Below are 24,751 nucleotides of genomic sequence, written 5' to 3'. Positions count from 1 at the left end.
ACTGAAAGCACAAGTCTAAATGACGAATAAAAAAATTATCTCGGGCTTCCCTGGTGGCGCAGTGGTTGAGAGTCTGCCTGCCGATGCAGGGGACATGGGTTCGTGCCCCAGTCCGGGAAGATCCCACATGCTGCAGAGCGGCTAGGCCCGTGAGCCATGGCCGCTGAGCCTGCACGTCCGTAGCCTGTGCTCCGCAACAGGAGAGGCCACAACAGTGAGAGGCCTGCGTACCGCAAAAAAAAAAAAACATGCAAAGTTGAAAACAAAAGAATAATATTGTCTTGTGAATTCCTGTTGTACATCAGTGTAATTTATATACAACTTCAGTATAAAGGAGAGAGAGGGTGGTAAATCAACCTTTTCACTTCCTGGTTCTTATATTTTATGTGTAGTGTTTAAATACTAGCTCTGATACTGTGTTCCCTTGGAAAACCACTAAAAGTGCAAAGAGTTATAGCCAAAAGGAGAACTAGTAAATTTTTTAAAAATTGTAAAATACTGAAACAACAGAAAACATTTTAAAGGAAAATACAGAAGCCTCCCTCAACCCCCCAAATATTTGGCAATTTAACATGTTTATAAATAAACCATGGATCAAAGAAGGAATAGCAATGAAAAATTTTAAGTGTTTAAAATATAGTAATAATAAAACTAAAACATCAGCATTTGTAGAAGTAGGTAAATCAGTACTCAGTGGGGAAAATATGGCTTTTAATGGCCATATGATGTGAAACAAACTGTATAAAAGCAGTGACCTAAGATTCCTCTTGAAGAGTCTAGATAAAGATGAGCAAAGTAAACACAAAGTAAGTGGAAGAAAGGAATTAATAATGACAGGATCAGAAAGAAGTGACAGAACATCAATAATGAAGAAATTTAAGAATGTTCAATTTTGAAAATTGATTTTTTATTAAAAACCATCCCACACAAAAACCTCCAGGTCCATGGTTTCACTAGTGATTACTTTCAAATACTAAGTTTAAAAAATGTACACAAACTTTTAGAAAATAATAGAGAGAACACTTTGCATCTTGTTTTATGAGCAAGTATAAACCTTTAACCAAAACTTGACAGCTCCATCACATATTCTGCCATTTTCTTTCTATCTTTGCTCAGAGCTACGGGTAAGAGGAAGGAGGAGAAAACAACAGCAACAACCAAAACCTCCCACAGGAGATGCTGAGGCACTGAGGTAGGACAGAGCAGGAACTCATTGCTACTCGCTAGAGCTGAAGGATCAAAGGGAGGGATACTGTCACTGGAGCCCAGTGAGGACTGAGATCAGAAGGGCCAGCTGCCAGACGGACTCTCTGAAGAGAGTTGTCAAAGGACATCGCTGCTGGCCGAGAATGTGTGCCATGCCAGGGGATACCCGAAATACCCCCAGCCTCCCGGTGACTCAACCCAAACAGAAACCAGAGAATAGAGAGTCCAAATGTGGATGGGAAAGCAAACTAGGAATTACTGGAGCACCTGCTTCCTCATGATTCTGACAGAATGAAACTCAGTCACCCTAAGATGATTGGTCCTTCGTGTTCACGATCTCAGAAGAATATAGGTTTTTTTCTCTTTCTCCTTCTCCCTCTCTGTCACTGTCTCTATCAATCCTATGGAACCAAACAAAAATTTCATTTATAGTAAATTCCGTACTTTAACTACATATGTCAAGATCAAAGGGCGATCTTGCCTTCTTTACTGCTCTCTCCCTAATAATCAAAGGCATGTATGACTGGATTCATAAATATTTGCTGAATGATGAATGAATGGGTTAGATATTTTGCATATAAAACTTAAAGCCATTATTAGAATGATATAACTAGAAAAATATTTTGAAAGAATTGTCAAACTATCTTAAATGGTTTAAGAATCTTTTAATTATATATAGAAAATAAATACCATCACTTGCAAACTACACAATAACAGGATACAAGTAAGATTGTAAGTCGAGAAACCTGATTCTCTTGTCTGCTTTTTAAATAAAGAATGAAAAACAAAATTCTAGCCAATAACCGATCACATTTTTTTTAAAAAAACTACTTCAAATCAATGTTAATTACAAATAAAAGAGAGAGATGAACAGAGAGTTTAAAATTGACAATTGAATGTGCGTACCTTCATGTAGACACTTTTGGAAAGGCAACAGAGATAATGTCAAACTCTAACAAAAAGAGAATAAAAAGCCCAGATAATGAATAAGTCTAGGATTAATTTCCATAATGTTCTTTATTAGCTTTTTTTTTTTTTTTTGGTTATTGCCTCTAAACATTTTTAAAGTTTGTTACGTCTCGACAGAACCATGGAATCTATTTGTCAAGTAAAAATAATGCCAGCTGCTCTAACAAATAATCCCCAAATCTTACTGGCTTCTTTTAGCATAACAAAGATTTATTATTACTGAGGCAGAGTCTGATGTAGATATGTTTGGTTGGGCATATCTCTTCCATAGCTTTTGTCCAGGGAATAGTGATCAAGGCCCATTCTGACTTGTGGGTTTGACAATTCAGAATCTCCTGCAGCCCGCTGTGTGGACATGGGTGAAGGGGAGAGAAGACAGAATATCTTGTGCAACAGTTTAGGAGTCAGGCATGGAAGCAGCAAACACCTTCCTTTCATTTAATAGATAGAATGGGCCTAACCCATATAAAAGAGGATTAGAAGTTGTGGTCTTTTTGTGTCTCTAAGTTAGAAAATAAAATAACTTGGTGGACACAGAGCAATGACTCTGCCACTGAAGATAATATTGTGCAGTGATTCTACTGATCCCTTCTGTTAGGTGTTCTGCAAATGTACAGCCATTTTGCTGTTTACACATCTCCCTAAAAGAGATGGGTGTTTATCTCTTTCACAAAGTCTCATACCATATTGAAATATATAATTTAAAAAAAAGACCTGTTCTCTCTGTCAAATCAACATGGATTTTATTCTAATTGTGCTCAGAGGATAGCTATCTTCTTCCCTGCCCTATTTTGTTAATATTTATACAAGGAGATTCATGTTATACAAGAGAACATTTGCTAGAACACCCTCTTTATGTATGTTCCCAGATTTTTCTTTAAGTTTTATTTTTACCTATCTGCCTAACTCACTCTATTTTTGCTATTCTGTGTAGGGGTTGGTTTTAGCCTGATACCTGAATCACTCTCCATAAGAATTTGAGTAAAATCCGATTTGATATTTTGGAGTTGTTTTTCAGTTAAAGATTTAAAAGCAACATGATTGCTTACTGCATATGTATCTCCAAAACTGCTGAGCGTCCACTTTTTTTAGAAGTTGAAAACAGTTGAAAAATTCTGTTAAAGCACAGCATTAAATCAAGAGGAAAACTTCCACTGCATCTAAACTTGAGGGTTTCCACCATCAATGTTATCATCAAGTTCATTTTAAGTTGGAGTAGCTATTTTTGACTGCCTATGTCTGTTTTGGGGATTATTTACCATCTTGTAGATCATTACATATTAGCAGTGGAATGGACATCAGGGACATACTAGCTTAGCCCTCTCAATACATGGGGAAGGGAGGGGCACCAGGGAAAGCAGACCAAGGCAGGCTTGCAATATACATCTCCACAACTCTGGGTTGGAAATAACCTTGACATTGCTGGAAGTCCAGACACTAAAACCATATTACCAAAGAAGTGGTGGAAACAAAAATGATGAAGATACATACATCTTCCCACAGGCATTGTCTGCTCTGTTCTACTCATATCGGTTATCTTGAGATTCTCTGAACCTGTGGTGTTCATTTTCATCCCTTTGTTTATTTAGTATATGCTCTCTGTACTCCCTGAGGGCAATCACTATTTATATTCTGAATTTAACTACAGACACTGGCTCCCTCCTGAATCCAGCAGTAACCTGCATTGTGTTGTTTCTGCTCCATACACCTTCAACTATTCTGATGTGTGCTCTCTCTCTCTCTCTCTCTCTCTCTCTCTCTCCCCTACTCTCCACAACCCAAATACACTCAGTGGAACAGTACTATATGTATATTACTATAATATTATATCATATCATAAAGGTCACCCTTTGACATTACAGGATACAGTCTAGTATATTAAGAGCTAAATATTTTGATTTAGGAAGTCCCAGGTTTGATTTCTGACTCAGTTATTTAATTAACAGTTTACTTATTAAGCAAGTTTTAGAATGTCCTAGGGTTCAGTTTCTTAATGTAAAGCAGAAAAAATAATACCTAGTTCTCATGGTTGTGGAGAGAATGAAATGAGATAACTCATCTAAAGCAGAGTTGCCAGGTTTAGCAAATAAAACTACAGGATGTCCAGTTAAGTTTGAATTTTAGATAAACAACAAAAATTTTTTTAGTATCTGTATTGTTAGTTTCCTAGGGCTGCCATAACCAACTACCACAAACTGGGTGGCTTAAAACAACAGAAATCTATTCTCTCACAGTTCATGGGACTAGAACTTTGAAATCAAGTTGTCTGTAGGGTTGGCTTTACAGGAGTCTCTGAAGAGTCTCTGAGAATCTATCCCATGCCTTCTTCCAGTTTCTGATGTTTGCTGGCAATCCTTGGCTTGTAGATGAATCACCTGATCTCTGCCTTCATCTTCACATCACCCTCTCCTCTATGGCTGTGTCCTCTCCATTTTTTTTTTTTGTTTTTTTGTTTAATAAGGATACATTGGCATTGGATTTAGAGCCCACCTTAAATCCAAGCTGATCTCATTTCAAGACCCTTAATTACATCTGAAAAGAACCTTTTTCCCAATAAGGCCATCTTCACAAGTTCTGGGGGTTAGGACTTGACATATCCTTCTTGGGGCCATTATTTAAGCCACTGCAGGTATGTATCAGATATAGCATATTGCATGAGACCTATGTATACTAAAACTTATTTGATGCTTATCTGGAATTAAAATTTAACTGAGCTTCCTGTATTTTATCTGGTAACCCAAGTGTTCTATAAATTAACACCTGACAAATAACAATGGCTAAAATGAATGAATAAGTAACTGTAGCTTTTATTTTCAATCTTTTTCTAGAGAATTTGTTTCAATAACTTTAAAACTACATTGTATTCATATATACTAACTAAAATGAATATTGTTGATATCACACTTTTCTGGCATTTTCATGTTAATCTTTTAGAAAATACTTAAATCAAATTTAACATTGGAACTGTTTATTGGTCATGCAATAAAGATATTGCATTGCAACTTCTAACTGCTAGGTATTAACCCTCCTGCTTTAATATGGATAAGATTCAAAGTCCTTGCCTTTGAATATCTTATACTTTGGTGGGAAAATATGCAAATATCTTTCAAAGTACTTACAACTCTGTTTAGCTAATTAATCATTCATCCTCACCTCCATGTAACAAATAATTGAAACTAATTAGACAAATAATTCAGGCAAATAATATAATTTGGGAATAGGGTAAGACATTATGTGTCTTTATAGAATACTTCCTAAACTGCTAATATTGTTATTTAAAATGAAAGAAAGAGATCACATAAGAGAGAGAGTGTGTGCTTTCTTGATGCTCTAAATATTTCCCATGTCTTAAAAAAATATTTCTATCTTCTTTCAGTTTTTCTCTTTATAAGGATCTTTGCTGAACCGTGACTGGGACACACACCTAGAGTAAAAAATATATTTTTTAAAAGAGATAAAAATAATAAACCAATATTGGACAACATGTAATCTTACATGATACACAATTTTTAAAAATAAATATAATTCATTATAAAATATAAAATGAAAAGTAAATAAAGTCCACAGGACAAACGCTAGACAACAAACAAGGTGGTAGATTTAATTCATTCACATCAGTAATTACATTAAATATAGTGGTATAAAAACAACAATTAAAAGAAATGATTCTTAGACTGAATAAAATTTAAGAACCAAATACATGCTGTCCACAAAAAATCTTCTTTATGTAGAATGATACAGATAGTTTAAGAATGAGCAGAGGAAAAGCATATGGACCATCAAAACACTAGTCAAGAAAAAGAAAAGCTGGGGTGAATACATTAATATAAGACAAAGTAGCATCCAGAGCAAGGATTGTTATTGTTAAATAATAACCTTACATAATGATATAAGAATCAAGTCCCCTAAAAGACATAAATAATCCAACAATTCAAAATACACAAAGCAAAATCTGGTAGAACTGCAAGAAGAAACAGGCAAACCCATAATTATAGTTGGGATTTTGCCCCCCTCCCCACATAGTCTACAGAACAAGTACACAGAAAATCAGTAAAGATATAGACTATCTTAAGAACTATCAACAAAATTATCCAAATTATCATTCATAGGACACTTCACCCAACAATAGCAGAATAAAATTATTTTCAAGTGCACTTGAAACATTCACCAAGGAAGGACATACTCTGGACAATGAAGCAAACCTCAACTATTTTAATTAATTGGAATCATTCAATGTATGCTCAAAAGTAACAGATTAGTAAAAATAAACAACAGAAAGATTTCTGGAAAAACACCACATCTTTGAAAACTGAAGACCACACTTCTAAATAACCTGATGGGGCAAAGGTGGAATTATTCAGGAAATTGAATATATTTTGAATTTAAAAAGTGAAAGTGCAACATATCAAAATTTGTAGCATGTAGCTAATGTATTGTGTCAAGGGGTTTCAAAACATTAAATTCTTACATTAGGAAAGAAATAAATTCACAAATCAATCATTTAAGCTTCTACCTTAAGAAACAAAATGAAGTGTGAATTAAGAAAGCAAGCAGAAGAAGGGATATAATGAAGATCAGAACAAAAATCCAGAAAATTGAATACAAGAAAAACAATAGAGAAAATCAATGAAATCAATCAATTGGTTTCCAAATCAACTGGTTTTTGGAAAAGATCAAATTGATAAACCATTAACCAGACTGATCAAGAAAAATAGAAAGAGATAAGACTCATATTACCAATCTCAGGAATGAAAGAACTATAATAAAGAACTATACAGACATTAACAGTATAATAGAGAAATATTATGGAAACATTACACACATAATTTGGCAACTTATGAAATGGACAAATTTCTTGAAAGACACTGCCAAATCTCACGGAAAAAGTACTAAATAATTTGACTTGTGTTATATCTATTAAAGACACTGAATTTGTAGTTGAAACCTCTCCAACAGTGAAAGGTCCAGATGGTTTTTCTGGCAAATTCTACCATACAGTTAGTGGTTCTCAAACTCTGGAGTTTCCTGGGTGAAATCTGAAACTGGTCCCATAGACTGAAATCAGGGAGAGACAGAAGAAAGGCAGATCACTTCAGATTGGTAGGTGGCAGGTTGAATAAGCAGGGAGCTTACATACAAGGCTTGTTTCTGTTGGTGAGGCAAATGGATCTCCGTACCTGCCGGCCAGAACCTTAAAAGTTTACAAGGTGACCTTAATGGGGTTTAGTCACATACCGTCCTCTTGATGACTTCCTCCAGCAATATTTAAGGAAGAAATAGTACCATTTCTACACAAAGTACTCAAAGCAGTACAAAGTGTTAAACATTTTAAAAATGTGATTGATATTTGATAACAATGAGAGAGAACATGTGTTACCATCGTTAAGTCTTTTTTGTAATTAAGACCACCCATTTGCAAACATTTTGCAGTACCTTCATTTAAGTTTTGTATTTATAAATATATTTGTAAATTTTGAAAAATTTAACTTTAATTGCACTGGTAGATTTATTGGAACCTGCTCAATACCATCATGATTATCCACTATACAAGGAATTATTTGGTTGTGTAACACAGTCAATTTCAAGTATATATCTGCTCTGTTGATTTCTTAATTTAGTAAGAACATTGCTTTTACCACACAATGTGCTCCACCAAAGTTGTTTTTATATTTTCACCACAAAACAACTGATTTGTATCTTCCTTCTTAAAATTTTGGACAGAATTTACAAAACAGTCATATTAATGTCATACTAATGTTCACCCTTAACATAATGAACTTCCAAAAGACTTACTTTGACTTCATGAGTTGGATACAAAAAAATAAAATAAAATACAGAACTAGTATTGGAAATAACAGGTATCATATTTGAGGCATCTAATGACACCAATTTAAAACCATCATTTAACTGTCTGCAAAGATCTTCCTCTGCTAATGGAACCAACACATTAACAATTATTTTTTACTGCACGAAAAAACTTGGAATAGAAAAATAAACAACTTAATTTAGAACAATAGGCATTTAATCCAAAGTAAAAGTCCTGTTCCATGCTGTGATGTGTAAAAACAATATAGGTGAAATTGTCATCTTTGGGCACAAACGTGTTAAAATTACTTCTTACATTTTCAGAAGATGCTGAGGCAGATTGACCTTTTTTTTTTGGTTTTCACGTGGTCAGTGCTATTACTGTTCAACCCTGAAGGTGGAAGGTAAATACCATCAAATATTTTGTACAAGTTTCATATTCATCATCAATTTCACTGAGAAACAGAAATGTGGTACTTGATATTTTTCTGTTAAACTGTTATCTCATTGCTGTTAAAGGGTTTACTTAAAATAAAGCTTTACACGCCCCCCCCCCAAAAAAAAGAGGTAGTTACAGATACAATAAGTGGCAAAACCACTATTCAGACTATTCTCTATTCCAGGGATCTGCCAATTTTCCTGTAAAGCCCAGATATTTTAGGCTTTGCAACACTGGTCTCTGTCACAACTACTCAATTTTGCCTGTGTAATGCAAAAGCAGCCAGAGACTGTATATACAATGTTGTTTAAGGATACAGATTTATAACTAGCAGATAAACAAGTTCTGGAGATCTAATGCACAACATTGTGACTATAGTCAACAATATTGTATTTTAAGCTTTAAAGTTGCTAAGAGACTATATCTTAATTGTTCTCATTACAAAAAGAAATAATAAGTAATGTGATAGAGGCATTTACTAATGCTAAGGTAGTAATCACACTGCAATATATAAATGTATCAAACCAACACATTGCATGCCTTAAACTTATGCAATGTTAAATGGCAATTAAATCTCAATAAAAATTTTTAAAAGAGTGAGCAGAGATGTGTTCCAATAAAACTTTATTTGTGGACACAAAAATGTGATTCTATGCAATTATTGCATGTCAGGAAATATTGTTCTTCTTTTTATTTTTTGCAACTGTTCATGGCAAAGGCCATTTTTAATTTGAAGGTTGTACCAAAATTTTCAGCAGGCCAGATTTGGCCCATGGGTGGTAATTTGCTGACCCCTTTTCTGTAAAACCTCTAGACCATATGTTTATTTCCCCAGATATTTATCCTAGGTAAATCAGGATAGATGGTCACGATCGCTCGAAGCCAATGTTGGCAGCATTGCACAGGAAGCAAAGTTTTGGGATGCTGGAATATTAAGTTATGTTGGAGTATCAGAAATGACCCCTAAAGACCCAGCAGTTTGGGGGCATCAGGAGACCATAAGAGACCCTCATGATGGGCAAGGGCATCACGAGTTTTCTCCCAAGAGATTTGCAGGCTTGGGATGTGGATAAGTGGGAGTCAGAGTAGGTAAGAGAGAACTGGGCCGTCTGGGATATGCCTGGTGGTTGTCACTGCTAACGAAATGGTTTATTTGACCTCTTGCTGTCTCTCAGAAATACCAAGGGGATTTTTATCTCAGATACTGCTGCTTTTGTGCCAGTGGACCCACACAGATGTCTATTTCTCTGGAGAGTTTTTCTAGTTCACTCTATGGATTTTATTAGTTCTTCTTCTGATCTACTTCTACTCTCAATATAATTATTATAGCAGGTCTTACAGGTCGTTGTCCTCATTTACTTCATGTCAGTCCTTCCAGCCAGACTGAGCGCCTTGAAGCTATGAGCAGTCCTTTATTTACATCTGTAACTCCAGGGCCTAGGACAATGCTTGACACGGAGCTAACAACTCCATAAATATATATTGTGCAAAACCTAATTATAGCATAGATATGATTTTGTACTCTGCCTTTGTCACTCACTGTTTTATTATAAGCATTTCATTGTGCTTTATAGCCTTCATAATTATCACTTTAATGGCTGCATAAAAGTCTATCAAATTTGTGTGTCATAATTTGCTATCTTATTTTCACTTTGTATATTGTTATCTCTACATTTTTACTATTCATTAAATATTTAATTAGATATTACTTTATCTGTTTTGAATTTTGAAAGCTTGAAGGCATGATTTAGATGACTCATGTCTCTTAAAAAATCTTTATGATGGAATTTGATTACTTTTCCATAAACACATTTTCTTGTTGATCAAAGTAATATTTAATATTATAAGTCAGAATATGGGTATATGAACAAAGACTATATAATATGTACAAATAAATATACAATGATATGTAAATATATAAAATATAAACTGTAGATAGGAATATTTTTTAAATTGAGGTATAATTGATGTGTAAGAAATATTTAACTATATGCATGAAAATAGGAGATGTTTGCCATTTAAATTGGGAAAAAAATATGAGAGAAGAAAGACCTTACATTCAAGTTGAAAAAATTTAAAGCAAAAAGTTCAGTCTGGCAGACCTCTGCAGCGGAAAACCTAGCATCAGACAGGAAAGATTTGGTGGGCTTTGGAACACAGGTCCCCAGTAATTAGAAGCTGAATTCAAGGGGCCAGCTGAGAGACTTATAATTTTCTAATTCTTTTCTAACCCATTTCATGCAAATATAATTGGCTAGAAATTTGAAATGCTTATATATAATATGGATCAAATTTCAAAAATCATTACCAGTAATTTGTTTTTAAATAATTTTATAAATATATAATTTATATACAACAAACCACACATGTATTGAAAATGTACAAACAGATAAGTTTTGACATATGTATAAATTTTGAAATCATTATCATGGTCAAGACTGTGAACGATCTCATCACCCCCCAAAATGTCCTCGCCTCTTTGTTTTCTCTCCTTCTAACCCCTCCCTGTGTCCTCTCATAACCAGACCACCTGGTAACCAGACAGACCTGCTTACTGTCACTATAGATTAGTTTGCTTTTTCTAGAATTTCATATAAACAGAATCTTACAGTATATATTCTTCTGTCTGGTTGCCTGTGTGCCAGCAATTCTGGTAAACATTTTTATATGTGTAACCTATGTCATTGATTTTAAAGTGTCAAATTCTTTAGATGACAAATGACAAGAGACAGCTTTGACATTCTGCCTTGAAAGTGAGAGTCTTACCTGAATTCTTGTCCTATTTCATGACCCTCCTACCCTCAGACTATGGAGATGGTCTCTGAGAACAGGAAAAAGTCTGACCGTCTCCTGTTTGCACAGTACTTATCCTAAAGCCTTGCATCTAATCCTACAAAGCAGATTTGTGTTGATTGGAGCCAAATTGAAATGAACTGAATTTAGAGGAGCAGATAGAGTGCTATTCAACAACTCCTGAATTCCCAGTTTAAGGAATGTTACACAAAAGAATAACTAGCACATTGAGTGGTCGATTTCCTACAAGCCTGGAAACAGAAACTCAAAAGTTGGTCCCCAAAGTATGTGGCAGCACTTACTTATTTAAGTCATCATTCAAGTGATCCAGAATATTTCCTAATAATATTTTTCTTAATATTTTATTTTTAAAAAACCATTGAAAATTAGAACTTTTGTGACCCTGAGAATATGTTCGTATGTCCAGGTTTTGGAAATATTGGTGTAGAGAGGATCATCCTGAACAATGTCAAAATACAAGAGTTCAAGGCCCACTTCTAACATTTCTTACTATGTAATCTCATCTGTTTTTTCTGAATTCCAGTTGCCACATTTGGTAAATATGTGTAATAGGAACCAATAGGGCTGTTGTGAAGACTGAATAAATAGGAAGTATGCATAATCATCAAGCGAGTGTTTTGTATATTGTCTTTGATGAGTAAGTGTGAGTATAACCAACTGAGAATTACATGGATTCTGGGCACTTAAATATGAAATCACTGGTAGGACACGGGGAGCCAGATTGCATTTGAAGCTTGGCTCTTTCGGTCAGTGCTTTTGACCTGTCTTTGGCAAATCTACATCATTGTGGACCTAGAAGCAAGAAGCCTATGTTCAAGTCACTGTTAATCAATGGCTAGCTTTTCAGCCTTGGGCAAACTATTCAGTCTTTCTCAATCTGGATGGACTTATATATAAAATGGTACTAATTGTACCTATTTGTCTTGTCTCACAGAGTTGTTTTGAGGAAAAAGCATATTGCCAGGAAATTTTCAACGCATGGCTATTTACTGAGCACTGGAGTAGTCATCTGGGTGGCTGGCTTTATTTATGTCCACCCTTTCTGAGCCAGGTACCTTTGGTTCCATTGAGAAGGGTTTCACATCATTTGATTGACTGTATCCATTAATCATAAGGGTCATCCTGATACATCGCTTAACCTGAGGTCAGGCTGGAAACTGACATGAAGGGAAAGACTCTGGTTACTGACTGAGATGCCACGGCAGCTCCAAGGCTTCCCACCAACCAGAAGGCTGTCATTTCAGATGACACCCCTCCTGAGCTCCATCTCCAGTGCTGCCGCTGCCCTGAGCAGAGGACCTTTTGTTCTTATTATGCAGCTATCGAGGGTGCTGACGGGCAGCATCAGCTGAATGAAACAAACCAATGTCACAACTTCCCAAAAAGATTTGTAAGTTTGTCGACAGTCATTTCATCTCATTACAAATGCCACAGCCCTCTGAGAGCCTTCTTTCAATGTGTCACACTCTTGAAGTCATTTTGTGATGATCTTCTCTGCCAGGGCTTCTTTCAAAAAAGCAGCATAGTCAGTCATCACAGGGATGATCAAGCATGAGTCCTATGCTCTATTCCTAGAACAAATTAATCAAATATGACTGGAAGGAAAGTCCTGCACTGAGTTATCCGGTAACATAGGCAGCAAAAAGCCTAGTATATCAGGATAATTTTACACATATAAAATGAAGGAAACGAGGGGTTGTTTATTAACAAAGAGATATAAGTAAAATAATACAGAATTTTAGTGATAGAAAGGACTTGATTTAGTTACTACTATTTAATACATAATTTTTTAAAAAATATTTTCTAATGACTACAAAAGCAAGTGTCTAGCTCTCTATCTGTTTTTTTGAGTGGCAACAGAACAGAAAGTGCCCTTGCTCCCTTGACACCGATATCCTAGTAAAGAAGCTACATGTAAGTAAATAACATATGCAAATAAATGTAGATAATGAGTGAGTAACTTTTCGATAGAGTCGTGACCTCCCACCCAAATCACTAAAAAATGCATAACTAAATTCTCCAAACAAGAAAAACAAATCCCTAACTTGAGCTAAATAGTGATTTATGGTCAAATTTAAGAACAGAGTCTAGAGCTATAATTCTTTTCTATTTTCTCACTAATCTTCCTATGGAAGAAATCATCCCATTTTGTCTTAAGAGCCTGAGAAGAGGCACACTGTAGACAAGAGTCCCAGAGTTCTTTTGATTATTGTAAATTCCAAAAGCAACTTTAGAAAGTCAGAGACTATAAGATATGACTAGGCATCCGGTAGGAGAAGGAGGCTGGGCAGGGGTGGGATTAAGAGCTACTGGCGTTTGTGTGTGTGAAAGAGGGTAGGAAGAGTTGGAGGTGATGGGGTCAGGCTCCTACAAACCCTTCCTGACTTTTTTTTTTTTTAACATCTTTATTGGAGTATAATTGCTTTACAACGGTATGTTAGTTTCTGCTTTATAACAAAGTGAATCAGTTATACATATACATACATCCTCATATCCCCTCCCTCTTGCGTCTCCCTCCCCGCTCCCTACCCCACCCCTCTAGGTGGTCACAAAGCACCGAGCTGATCTCCCTGTGCTATGCGGCTGCTTCCCACTAGCTATCTATTTTACATTTGGTAGTGTATATATGTCCATGCCACTCTCTCACTTTGTCACAGCTTACTCTTCCCCCTCCCCGTGTCCTCAAATCCATTCTCTAGTATGTCTGTGTCTTTATTCCCGTCTTACCCCTAGGTTCTTCATGACATTTTTTTTTTCTCTTAAATTCCCTATATATGTGTTAGCCTACGGTATTTGTCTTTCTCTTTCTGACTTACTTCACTCTGTATGACAGACTCTAGGTCCATCCACCTGACTTTTCTTTAAGATATAGCCAGATACATCAACCTCTAACATGTCCAGCCTCCCCTCCACTATCCACATCACTGATGTGTTTCCTGGATTCCCAGGTAGAATCAGGATGCAAACTGCAGTGGGACATTAGATTTAGGCATCTCCTGCTGTATTCTTCCAGACAGAAAGCAATTGCATCCCAAGGCTGTGGATACTTAGAATGTCTAGGAATAGACAGGTGCGTACAACAGCTCAGGCAAAAACATCAGGATTCAACTTTCGTCTTTTTCCATCTCTCACTATGATTTCTTCTGGGTTCACTTCATGTTAAGGCGAGTCCTTGGGGAAGACTTCAAAGATTAATTTGGTTAAAAAATAAAACTAAGTAAAAGAGGAGAAATAGAGAGACAGAGACAGAGAGACACAGAGAGAGCAGATGAGAGACAGAGACAAAGAGACATAGAGACACTCTTGAATCCAGAACACTAGGCAACCTGTCTGTAGTAAATCAGCCAGTAAATTGATACATTTAAAGTATGAATAAATCAATACTGTTAATACCATTGCAAGGTGGTTACATGACCAGAATGAAGGCATGCATGGAAAATTCTCTAGTATTGTTAGTGCCAGCATATAATAGATGCTCAGTGAATGTTGGCTAGCTGAATCTAAATTCAATGAATGCCTGTTCAGGAATCAAAATACTTTTATTCATAGTCCAGTACCTTTCTCTTGCTGATATAAGAAGTAGTATAAGAAGAAATAATAAGAAATGGCCACTATGCTATGGAACGCAAGTCTGTGTGCCTGATGCACATGAGGCCAAACAAGACCAAAACATCAGAGTTTGGAGCAGAAAAAGTTTTGTTGAAGTCCCATGGAAGGAGACCAGGTGGCTCATGCCCAAAAAAACCCCGGACTCCCTTAAGGGTTTCAGCAAAGGATTTTTAAGGGCAAGGCTGAGGGAGGAGTGTGGTTGGTTGTTGGAAACTTCTTGGTGTTGGAATCCTTTGTTCTTGCAGCCGTCTACATAGGTCAGGTCATGATGTTCCTGTAAATCTCCAACGAGACAAATGTTATTCTCTGTTCTGCAACTTTTTATCTCTATATGAATGGAAAAGTGTCATACCCTTAAAGGTCAGAGCCTTGAGAACCGGCTATCCTGTATATTTCAGGCTATAGACAATATTCTTAACTCAAAGCAAAAGCAATAGAATACAAAGGTTAAAGTAAAAGAAACAGATCTGATGTGGAGTCAAATCTGTTCTTCCCTATTACAAATAGATTTTCAGGATCGACTAAGACAGAAAGCTATGTGAACTAAACCTGGGTAGCTTCTAGCTCCCTGTTGTACTAATATAAATTAGACTCACTCTAGCTCCTTTTTCTATCAATATATGTTTAGATTGTTTTGTGCTGAAAAATTTTAAGTGGAGTAGAATAACTGTCATCAAATTGAGAATCATATATTCCTAGTTTTAATCCTGGGTCACTTATTTCCTGTCTTTGTGACTTTAAACAAATTACTAACTCTTCTGAGTAGATTTATTTAATCAGTGCAATGAGGACAGTATTACTTCACTAGTTCATCGGGAGGACTAATTTTAATAGTGCAGCACAGTGACTGGCGTATAGCAGTTTCTATATAAAAAGATGTTATATATAAATCTAAATGGCAAGGAGGCATAGAGCCCATCTTTGTAATTTTCTCACTTACTTTGATTCAATTAATTTGCATGATCTTATGATGCTACATTCCCAAGGTTGATTAAGAAATTTTAAGTCTCTATACCTACCTTTAATATTTGCCAGACAATTGTTAATGATGTCCTTTTAAATGAGCCTGCATTTCATAAATTATGATCCAGTTCAGAATGATACAGCATAAGATTGGTAAAAACATTTTCTTTGGTGGGAATTAAATTCTGACTTTAATGAAGAGACACATTAAAGTGAGTTGATTCCTGATCCCCATCCCTGGGCTTATTGTTATGTACTTATTTTTTAATTCTAATAAAGTCAATTTATCACAGATTGGGAGGCTCTTGAGTGTAGTGATCATGAGAAGGGATCCTGAAATTAGCCTTTCTGCATTCACATTCCAGCATCACTACTTAATGTTTCTGTAATCTTGGGCAAGTTAAACATAATGTTCTTCTAAATAAACTACCCTGGTCCTCCCCTCCCCCAGTTTGAGTTAGATGCCCTACTTCTATACTCTTCTCCTTCTCTATAAATACTTTTGCAAGTAACATTGTGCTTTGTTTAGGAAACAGGATTTTATTTTTGTTTCTCTAGTAGGCAGGAAGGTCCCCAAAGGGATGACCTACATCTTCCAGTTTGGCACAGAGAAGGGACTTGGTAAATAATTATTGAATGAATGAACGTACCTTACAGTTGGAAACAGTAGCGATGAACAAAGCAGTGACTGTAGTTACAGTAATATAAATCATAGTGGGAATGATAACCGAAACAATTAACATTTAATTAATGTTAAACACTTGAAATTTGCCAGGCACTGTTCTAAGGGCTTCATATTTATTTAATCATGTCCCCATTACAAAGCTCTATGAGATATTTATATTTTCTTCATTTTATAACTAAGGAATCTGGAACAAGGGAAACTTTGTAATCTGCCTGGGATCACACAGCAAGTGAGTGGTGAAGCTGGGATCAAATTCAGATAGTCCCCGACTTAGAATAGTTTGACTTATGATTTTTCGACCTTACGATGGTGTGAAAACCATACACATTCAGTAGTAACTATACTTCAAATTCTGAATTTTGATCTTTTCCCAGGCTAGCGACATGTGGTCAGACACTCTTGTGCAGGTGGGCAGCAGCCCCATCAGTCACCCGGTCACCAGGGTGAACAGCCGATACGCTGCCAACCATCCTGTAACCAGATGACCATTCTGTTTTTCACTTTCAGTAAAATATTCGATCAATTACATGAGATATTCAATACTTTATTATAAAACAGGCTTTGTGGTAGGTGATTTTGCCCAACTGTCAGCTCATGCTAGCATTCTGAGCCCATTTAAGGCAAGGTAGGCTAAGCTCTGATGTTCAGTAGCTTAGGGGTATTAAATGCATTTTCGGCTTTTACACTGTTTTCAACTTAGGATGAATTTCTTGAAACATAACCCTGTCGTAAGTTGAGGAGGACTTATATGTCCTTAGCCTCAGTTCTCCGAGGAGCCCAAATTGTCCAAGGGCATACGTAGTGCCAGGTGTGTATACCTGCATTTCTTGGCCTCAGGTTTCTCCACTGAGGGGGTTGGACTCTAGCATCTCTAAGATACAGTCTGACTCTAACTCTATGATTCTGTCCTTTATTCCTTATCTGTGACTCAGTTGCCCTTCTGGGCCACCCCACCCCATCTCCTGCCTTCTTTCCCACAGTCGCGTTTGCCATCTTGGCCTCTGGTCGCCTTGGGTTCAGACTCCTGTGCGGTTCAAACTCCTCCTGCGCACTGCTCATTCCCCTTCTTGAAGGGAAATCAACTGTAGTCAAGGTAATAATCAGCTGCTGACTACTGCTGATCTCTTAACTGGGAAATGCCAGAGGCGCTATTTAGACTGATATGACTCATGAAACCACAGTACCTTTAATCAAGGATTCAGTAGTGCTTCTAGCTAGAGGATTGAAATGGGATGTATTTACTGGTGAAAATAGTCCTCCCTCTCCACCAAGATGTTTGGTGGTTGACGCTTCCCATTCAAACTCCTGAGCCCTCAGCCTATGGCAATTTCTTGTAGGTTCGCTTAATTGTATCTGCCCCTAGATGGTTAGTGTTACAGGGCAGGTACTCTGTGTATTTTATCTTTGAGTCCCCAGGTTCTACTCCTGTAGACAAAGGACATTTTCCATGGACACAACCATAGCAACACTCTTTCTTATTAAGTGTTATTAGGGTGAGGCATCCACATGCTTGTTCTAGAAGTGTCCCCACCTGCTAGAGAGTTCATATATCCAAAGTATCATAAAAGCCACAAGCAATAAGTTCTATAGTCATCAGAATTATAATTCTAGTAGCCAGATAATCTTTTATCCAGTTGAAAACCAGTGCTTACTTAGCAGTCCCATTTTGGTGGGCGCTTTTGTCTTTTTGATGTTAATAAAATAGTCAGGAAAACAGTAAATGTTTTTAATTTATTCTTTCCCCTTTTATTTTTTCCCTTTAATATACAATCCTGTAAAAGTTCATCAGGTCAAAATGTGACCAGTAATTGATTCAAAAATAAAATGACTTACCTTATTCTTGGCTCTCCAACTTAACAATCACTCTGTGATGGAGAGAGAAATGTATTAATCTCTAAATTGCACAATCCTATCGCAGATCTTCTCCGCAATCCTCTTCTCTCCCTGTGTAGCCTGTTCCCTGGCAACAAATCCTCAGGTAAAAGATATTGGAAGAAAAAACACCTTTTCCCCAAAATACTAGTCAGATTCAGTGAAAGTAAAATCTTTTGTTACCAAGAGGATATCTTGTGATTTTTTAAATTCATTTGTCATCCTAAAAGGTTATAGGAAATTAATGGGTAACTTTGTCTTTATACTTTCAATGTAGTTGTTCGCTTTTCTCTAATTTTCTCTAGAAAAATTGTCTATTTGTGATTCCCCTAAGATATGATCTTGTTACCCTGATGTAATAAAACTCTTAGTCTGTAGAACCATTGTTCAAATCAAATTGGTTCGCCAGGTTCATGGAAGCAGGATGTGGATGAGGGCAGAGGGTGGCTGATATGGACAGCGATTGCTTCCCTTTGGCAGGTCAAGAATGAATGCACAGATAGCTTACAGAATTGCCCGCTATCACACAGATATTTACTGAAGGAATCAAGCATCCTAAGGCCATGATTTAAAGAAGGAGGGAGGGAGAGAGGGAGAGAGAGAGCGAGAGTGAGAGCAAGCTGAATTGGGGTGAAAGAACAAGTAGTTTAGTTTAAAAAATGTTTTTCCATGACTATACTCAGACGTTTTGTTTTTTAACATCAGTCCCTTACACCTGGAGGTACAAGGTGGGTTTGGGCCAGAGGTGCTGGGGTTTGTACAGAGTGCTTGGTTAAGCTTATTTACGATCTTGCTTTCAAACTGCTTCTGATATCTTTGCATCACCCTCTTATCAACAGGCCAAAAAATTATTACTTTAAAAATGTTGAAAAAGTATTCCTTTTGGAGAATGTGCTAGAGAATAACTGCTCTTGTGACAGACATTCTCCTAGCCCAGTGCAGCTAAATAAATGGCTGAATATTCAGGCTTCATGAGCTTGCAAGCTGTGTTTTGTTTTCTTCCCTAAATTAATGCCAAAAGCAGCAATTCTTTTATTCTCAACTATTGATAGCTGACACATCTGCTTCTTATAGCCTCTTTGGCCCCTGGAAAGTTCTATCTGGGTTGAATTTCTTGGAACACAAAGGTATAGATTCCTCCCTAAAGTTCTTTCTGGATGTAGGATGGAAGCTAGGATGAGGTTGTATTCTGGCAAAATGCCCAGGAGCAGGGTGTGGAGGCCACACCGGGGAGGGAGGGGGAACCCTGTCCTGGTGAGCAGGCCAGGAGTCTCAGGGCACTGACACTGGGGTTTTGTTTTTTGGTTTTTTGGGGTTTTTTTTGCGGTATGCGGGCCTCTCACTGCTGCAGCCTCTCCTGTTGCGGAGCACAGGCTCCGGACACGCAGGCTCAGCGGCCATGGCTCACGGACCCAGCCGCTCCGCGGCATGTGGGATCCCCCCGGACCGGGGCACAAACCCGTGTCCCCTGCATCGGCAGGCGGACTCCCAACCACTACGCCACCAGGGAAGCCCTGACACTGGGGTTTTATAACATGTAATAATACATATATATTTAATATTCAATGGCTCTGCCTTCCTCATTCTGTTGTATTGCTGTCCAAGTGAATAATCCCCCCTTCCCTGAATACCATGAAATTGAAGTGTAATCTCTAACAGAAACTATGTGTTCTTGACAAAGCAATTCCAATGTACCACTCTAGGGGGACGATTGGAGGGACAGGGGAAAACCATAGAAGGGAGATAATGAAACGTTATTTTCTCAGTCCTAGGAATTTCAGAGTTTGAAAGTGAAAATCAGCAGGCTTTTAAAGACTCACTTTGTTGAAAAGAAAGCACTACAGGGCCTGATTCCATTCTTTGTATCTTATAATCTCATTTTAAGAAAGTGACAGTTGCAAGTTCTCTTTGGCACTAATTGCCTTTCTCTGATCAAGCTCTCCCGTCTCTAACCCTGACAGTCCGTCTACGGTCAAGTTTTTATCTGTATCTGTGTTCCACAGCTCTGACAAAAGCTCGTCTGTGTTGAGTGGTTAAGTTTGTCTCTGAGAGGAGTGACTATCTTGCCATAGCATCTGTGTTTTGAATCCTTTTTTCTTCAGAAAGGTGGATCCCTAATTGTTGTATATTAGATTGCATTCATGGGAGATTCTATGCTCTCTTTTTAATAGATTTGATAATACTTTATGAAAAAAAGGAAAAAAATATAAGAAATAGTTATGAAACTAATGAAAGACACTATAGGATCATTGTTGGCATCAAATGAGAATTTTTAAGCAGCCTGATGAAAATGAGTTTTCACTCTTGCCCCTACTCAGTCAGACAGTCACAGGTTTGAATCTCAACTTGCTGTTTAATTACGCAAATTAACCTTCTTGTTTTTATAGCACCCTGTTTTTCCTTTCATCTTTCCATGCTGCCTTTTAGTTTTGGGCTGTGTCTGCCTTGCCCACTAGACTATGAGCTTTCCAAGGAGAGGGACGGCATCCTATTCATTTTGTAACTATCACCCAGCACAAAGCCTGCCTGAGAATAGCCACAAGATATATGTTTCGTAAATGAACAAACCTGTCATATCATGTTCCTCCCATTCAGTTTCAAATATATTAGAAAGTTATTGATCCAATGCCTCAATATTACCGAATATGTTCTTCTTCCTGCTCCCCACTCCAGCACCCTCAGGAAATACTGCTTTGCACATTCTTTCCTGGGTCTTCAAAAAGAGAAGAGTTTCATCTAACTCGCAACAGTATTTATCAAGTAAAGGGTGAAACACGGTTAGACACATGAAGCATTCTCAGCTCAATCAGGGGGAGAAAAAGTAGGTAAGGAAGTTGTTCTGCTCTTGTGAACGTGAGACAACAACACAATTGGAGTTCGTTGTGAGCATTGACGTGGGCTCGTCAAGTAGAAGTACTAATGGGGTCGGTGTTTCAACACTTTGGCGATTTGGCTCCGGAAATGTACAGCCCTTATGTAATACGGGAGAGACATGATCTGCTTACCCTTCCTAATGTTTATCATCAACTTCAATGTTTATTTCCGGCAAAGTCTGGGTCCTTCATCTTAATTGCCAATGATGAAGCAAATGATAGAAGGGGGCTAGCTTGATGTTTGCATTACCAATTGCCTCTGTCAAACTTTTAAAGCTCTCATTTTGGCAATTACAAAATGTTTAATCAGGAGCCACAGAAGAGAGATACATATTTGGAACTATGTAATCTTTCATTTAACTATCAGGAAGAGTATCTATTAAATGTTGGACAAACCGCTACTCTGAAGATTCCAAGATCAATAAGATACAGCTTCTGATTTACAGGAGCTTACATGCTAATTGGGAAGTCATATGTTTAAAACAATAATTGCAAAGAAATGTGAATAAAAGCCTTGGTTGCTGACTGTATAAGACCCAGGGATCACACAAAAGCATTGATCAACTGTGCTCAGGGGACGGGAGGCCAGTAAGGCTTCACAGGGAAGAAACTGCTGAGACTTTAGAATCAGGAGATGGTTTTTCAAGCTGTACAAGGAGTTTAGGACATTTCAGGAAGAGAAATAAATGTTTGCCACTCCAAGGATAAGAAAATTGTGTGTTTTAGAAGTCTAAACAAGTGGAGTGACTACAGTATAGGGGACATGCAGACAAGGAGATTTAATTGTGGAGGTAGATATGGTACAGATCATAAAGGGATTCGAAAAACACAGAGAAGAGTTATAACTGTATACAGATTAGGAATAGTTGTGCCTGTTTTCTGCTTTCATGTGAAAGAATGAATCTCCTATCCTTCTAAGTACAGCTAATAGAAACATACAAGTTTCTGAATATAGAGTTTCTGGTCAGTGAAGACTTTCATATAAGTGTGGTCAGTTAGCTTTACCAAATCCCTTACCTGACCCGGTTTGAACTTAGCGGACTGGACAACCATAATGTGGCCATGGACAGTGAGAATATATTGAACACATTACTAATCACTGAGAGACCAGAGTCTAGTTTCATGACCTCGGGCTTCAGGATGCACTCCGCTACTAACTGAAAGTAAAAAGTTGAATAAATCACTCCACACAGAGTTTGCAATATTGCAATAAAGGGATCAACTTTGCATTAGCTGTACAGTTTAAAAAATCACTTCCCAGCACTTAAAAAATGGGAGTTTTAACACAAACAACCTGAGAGTAAGCCTCTCTTAGAAAAAGTCATAGTGAGACGGAAGGAGATGCTCTCAAGGCAACAGTGGGAAGGGACTGGGATGGAGCAGCCAGTGTAGATGGAGCATGGATGCTCCAGTTTGCCAGAATTCCCTCCAGTTCCTGCTGAAAACTCCATGCTCAAGCGGAGTGTCAAGCATCATTTGTCATCACTGATGCATTGTTGATTTTCTTAAGTTAGAGTTACAAGTCAAGAGAAGTACTTGCTGAATTCAACCCTCCATTAAATGTGGGGAGATGAGGAGAAAGTTCTGGGTACGCTTGATATTGAAAAAAAATAGCATCCTGTAAATACATATCTTTGTTAAAGTGAGAAATATTTCTCAGATTTAAGCCTATGAACCAAGTGTTCATCTGCCCGTGGAATAAACATGAGATAAAGCCCCGCCCTGGTTCATTCTTTTTCCGTCCTCATTTACTATTAGAATTGCTATGATTGATTGAAACTCTCTGAATGTCCTCTTTTTTTTTTTTTTTTTTTTTTTTTGTGGTATGCGGGCCTCTCACTGTTGTGGCCTCTCCTGTTGTGGAGCACAGGCTCTGGACGTGCAGGCTCAGCGGCCATGGCTTACGGGCCCAGCCGCTCCACGGCATGTGGGATCTTCCTGGACCGGGGCACGAACCCGTGTCCCCTGCATCGGCAGGCGGACTCTCAACCACTGCACCACCAGGGAAGCCCTGAATGTCTTCTTGAACAGACTCCAAGTTCAGGCTCACTTACCCATTCCCTGTTTTGTCTATGGAGTGCAGTGGGCACAGTTCTATCGCCACAGAGTTCTAAACCAGAATTCTAACAGAAAGGAGCAAGCAGATGTCAGGACTGACCTCCAACAAGTTGGTAAAACTTTCTTGTATTTGATTTTTCTGTCTTTAAAATACAAGCAGAAATCCTACTTCATGCATTCCATGAGATAACTTTTAAACACCTAGAATGTTGATAAGCAAGCAGGATTTTAAAAAAGGATTATATATAATGATATATGATATATATCATACATATCTATATATCTATATCTATATATGGCCTTATACTTTAGTTAAAACAATATATCTCAAAGTTCTTGGGGTTCAGTGATCAAATAATGGCTACTATTTGTTGGAATATTTTATTAACAAGGTCAGAACTGCTAAGTATTCTATAAAGACTTTATTTTATTTAACTAATCAAAATAAATTCATGGTTCTATTTTTTTCTCAGTTTTATAGATGAGGAAACTAAGAACCAGAAGTCAATAGTTAACTTAAAATTCTACATCAATTTTATTGTAAATTCTGTGGTCTTTTATTTACTTCAAAAGTATCCTTGGCACAAAACTAGTAAATAGTGGGTCAGGATTCAGAATCAAGTATCAATCCAAAACTCACAGTGTTAGCCATAAATCTAGAACCTGATTTTATATTTCTTGGGACCTAGAATTTCCATTAAATACCAGAATCTAATATATGAATAAAGAATGATTTAATGAGTACAGGGATGGACTACATATATAAAACATAAAAATATGCACATACTATGTACAAATACATGTTTGTAAATACACTGATGATAATTTTTGGCAAATATTCTAGACTCTAGCACAGGTAGGAAAACATTTCCATTTTATGTATTATGTCAATGAACTATCTTAATAGCTTATTTGTTCATGTAATTTTGAGTAGAAAATACAATTTCAAAGTCACTTAAGGATTATAACAAAAATAACCTCACATTAACAAACTACAGTAGCCACCATTCACTTAGACAGCATAGAAATCATGCGTGGCATGGGATAATTTGTATGCCTTGTTTCTGTTAATATTTGAAGTTTTCCTATGAAGTTACCTTATGAAGCAGGTCTGTTCTATTTTATAGAAAGGAAATGGAGGTTCAGAAAACTTGACCCATTTACTCAACTCTCATAGTTTAAAACTTTTAGAATTTTATCTTTAACTCCAAAGATATTCTGCTTCCACTTCAGTGCACTCATCGCCTGCATCAGTGCTGATCCATCTCCTCAGGAATGTAAACGTCCACTCTATGATATAGATTTGTTGTTTGTAATGTCCAAGTGCCATTTGGAGACCCGTCTATTTATAAACGATCTTGATCAAGCTGGTCCCAAGGAAAGATATGACTATAGAAATAGAGGTTTTTCTAGCCTGGCTTTAAAATTGTTTTCTGTATGTAATCTATTCTCTCAACC

This window comes from Mesoplodon mirus (genome assembly GCF_964341445.2).
Source record: "Mesoplodon mirus genome assembly, chromosome: 16".
In the NCBI taxonomy this organism is placed as follows: domain Eukaryota; kingdom Metazoa; phylum Chordata; class Mammalia; order Artiodactyla; family Ziphiidae; genus Mesoplodon; species Mesoplodon mirus.
This window is presented reverse-complemented; position numbering follows the sequence as displayed.